The sequence below is a fragment of the Diadema setosum genome, chromosome 8, assembly GCF_964275005.1.
Source record: "Diadema setosum chromosome 8, eeDiaSeto1, whole genome shotgun sequence".
Taxonomy (NCBI): domain Eukaryota; kingdom Metazoa; phylum Echinodermata; class Echinoidea; order Diadematoida; family Diadematidae; genus Diadema; species Diadema setosum.
The window spans coordinates 15,105,252-15,108,808 of NC_092692.1; positions in this window are offsets into that span (position 1 = coordinate 15,105,252).

Below are 3,557 nucleotides of genomic sequence, written 5' to 3' on the forward strand. Positions count from 1 at the left end.
GTTCATGGAAGTGCGCCCTCTTATGGCGACGCCATAACTGGGGGCCATCCAGGCCGGGTCGGCAAGCGCCCTGCGTGCGTGGCAAGTGTGCCAGCGGCAGCCAGTGCTTTTACCACCCGGCGCCAGCCGGCCAGCTAGCTATCTCTGGCGCTGGCAGCGATCGACGCATCTGGATTTGTGACAACTAGAGTCTACATTTTTTTTTTTTCGCTAGCTAATTAAAAAAAAAAAAAAATTAAACAACTTCTACCGACTATGAGCGAATGGGTAGATGACATACGGCTGTAGCCAAAACTTGAATTTCAAGGTAAATATCGGTACGATCCGTGAGTGTTTGTAGACTCTATTTCTTTGGCGATGACTTGGTTACTCGAGTGTAAGCCCCATATATTCACATTTGTGTAAAAGAATAAAAACCGCTGGGTAGAACTATGGCTAGGCGCAGGCAGACGTCTTGCTAGTAAGCATAGACTGTTGAGAAGTTAACTGGTATAATTAAATACAAATAATGAATAAGAACCTTGAGCTAGATATGGCGCTATAAATTGCAACCTATCAGTTAACTTGAACCTTTTTAGGCTTTTGCCTTTACTCGGGAGTCTCGGGCCAGCGGGGTAATATCTACGTTAGATCTTGTCTAGAATTCTAGGCAAGAGTCCAGACTAGATCTAGACCTATTGACTTCTAGAACCCTACATCCTATATCATTTTTGGTTGTCGATAACTTCTGGCAAGCCTAACTAAGTAAACCAAAAGGAATACAAATCTAGGCGTGTTTAAGCCGTATAAACTTAAATTACGCTGCCTGATGTCAACAACCAAAACTACTTGGGTCTAAGTAACCTTGCATAACATCACCCTAACGCCTAAGATCTACAAAAGTGATTTTCAAATCATACTTTCTTAATATGATTATGAAACGGATGTTTGCCACCATCCATGGTTTAATATTTAAAAGTATCACTTTATCAAAAATCAAATTCAGAGTTTCAGGCCAAAATTGAATATGGTCAATTCAGTGCTGAACATTGAAGAAGTGAAATCAATAGGAATTTAACGCATCTTGAAACATTTATTTAGCTGTAGTGTAGGCTGTAAAATGTGTGGCATAATAATATAGTATAGCCAGGAAGTGTATTCTAACTTTGGCAAGTAGTGCACAAAAGCATTAAAAAAATTAAATCAGTGAATTATCAAAATCTTTGATCTGAACTTGTCTTCTAAAATGAACAACATATTTTACGAATATGCAGTGAAAGCCTGATCAAATAGAGAATCTAGTAGGCATAGTTTGTTTCGATATCTATGCATTTTTTATACCGTTGTATTTCACTTAATTGTCTCTAATTGTATATTTATCATGCGTCAGTGGTGTCTGAATTGCACACACTGCCGTGAAGCTTCCATTTCCATTGTTTTTTTTTTTCTGTTATTTGTGCACCCAACAACTGCACAATATGTTTTCCTGATCCTTCCTCTGAAGCTTTCATTGTAGATCAATATGTCTGAATCACTCATATCAATTTGTCCAAAAGAAAAGCATTAAAAGCCGCTGAATGACTTTTCCCACAGTGAGTAAACAGTCACAATATTAGCGCGGCGGTCGCCGGCCGCGGCGCAGCGGCCAGGCCCGGCTAACTATGCGCGACGGGTACGCTAGGCTGTTGAGCTGCAAGTGCAACTCGCTGGGTAGCTAGCTCGCTGGAAGCCCCCGTTGGCCCCCAGTTATGGCGACCGTTATAGCGCCGCTAGCGGCGGTAGGTGAATAGGTCATCGAAATTGAATCGGTCTATAATCATAGCGCGAATAATTCTATATAAAACTAAAACTAACAATCGTGCAGTACGAATTCAAAAACCCGCGAATATGAATTATTTTTGAGCAGTTCAGCGCGAAAAATTAATCACATTTTTTTTTTTTTTTTGCTCGATTTTTCAAATAATATCATATATTACTTTCTGGTCAGTTACTCTAGATACTCTAGTATACGCCAGCTTTCAACTTTTTGCGAGATACTTAGAAATCACTGTGTATGAAATATAAAAAAGAATACAATTTTAAGAGGAATTCTTATTTGATGAAAATCTGTTTTGAATTTAATTGAAATGGCTGAGATATCCACTGATAAACAAAGTAAAACAAAGTGAGTTATAGTCCATAGGGAAACTGAATATATTTGGTGTAGGCATACATCGTTAAATATAATTCCGAGAAAAAAAAAATTCCATATAGGGTCAATGATCTTCCCCTGAATGGTATATACCAAATGCAGTATTATTATCTTCTCTCTCATTTTCCGCGGCTGTTTAGGGGTTCAAGTTCTAGTTCAACCCTTTCGGGGTGAATCAGTGAGTATATAGGCCTATTGTTATAAAGTTATATTATCATACAGGGGCTGCAGTCCCACACTTTCGGCTAAAAAAAAAACACAAACACAACAACAGCAACAAACAAACAAAAAGCAAGCAAAAAAAAAGGAAAATATTGTGAAAAAAAAACGTGACTTTCTGAGGGTCGCGGGGATGATGGGTGGGGAAGTTTTTAGATGGGCATGGGCTTTGGGGTTAGGGCCCAGAGAAGCGGTGACCCGTGGCCAACTTTCCTCCCCTCCCCCACACTAAAAGTATACGTTCCGTTGCCCTTGACTGTATAAGTCTGTTTTTCTGGGTATACGTATAAAATCAAACCATCATAAAGTGCCGAATGCCCACTTGCTCATTTTGATTAAGAAAAAAAAAAATCCACTTTAGTCATCCGATGCAACTATACGAGGAAGTGATTCAGCTTTTCGTTTACTTTTGTCAGTCACTGGTGCCAGTCAGTCGATGTATAGGCCCGTCCTTATGTCCGCTTTGTTTCTTCAGAAAAGAAGCACGCACCCCCAAATGTGTGTTTTCTTCCCCCGTACCGTATGATGATAAGTGAGATTCGATAATGTAACCGATGTGGCTCGAGTGTTCACATATCATGTAGATGTGAAGATAAGGATCATGCTTGAGAGAACATCAAATTAAGGTGAAATATGATTGGGCAGTGGGCTTTATTAAACACCAAAGTAAAAGAATGCATCTGTAATAATCAATATGCAAACTATAGCAGTCAGTATAGAGTGTGGTGAAAAAAAAACTCACAACCCATAAATGATATGGGGGTATGGTATAAATAATAGAATGCAGATTCGTTAAAACTAAATATTTTGAAGAAAAAAACAACATCATCATCAACAACAACGCAATATAATTCCCAGAGTAACGGGTTATCATTGATTGGATCCTTTTATTGCTAAGCGCCTTATCCACTGCCGTATCTCCGCTTATAGACAATGGCTGGCAATTAATTTCAGCAGGCAGATCATATTTATTATCTGAAGATATTATTCGAAGTTAGTGTTTGACATGAAACTCTGGCAGGGACAGAGCAATAAGTATCATAAATTAGTGTTTCCCTTGTAGCATACTGTCTCCCTCTCTCGCACGGAGTCGCAGCGGACTCGCTCGTTGCACAGGAGCTAGCTGTTGGGGGCGTTTTCCACTAACTTTGATTATTTCACGAAAAAC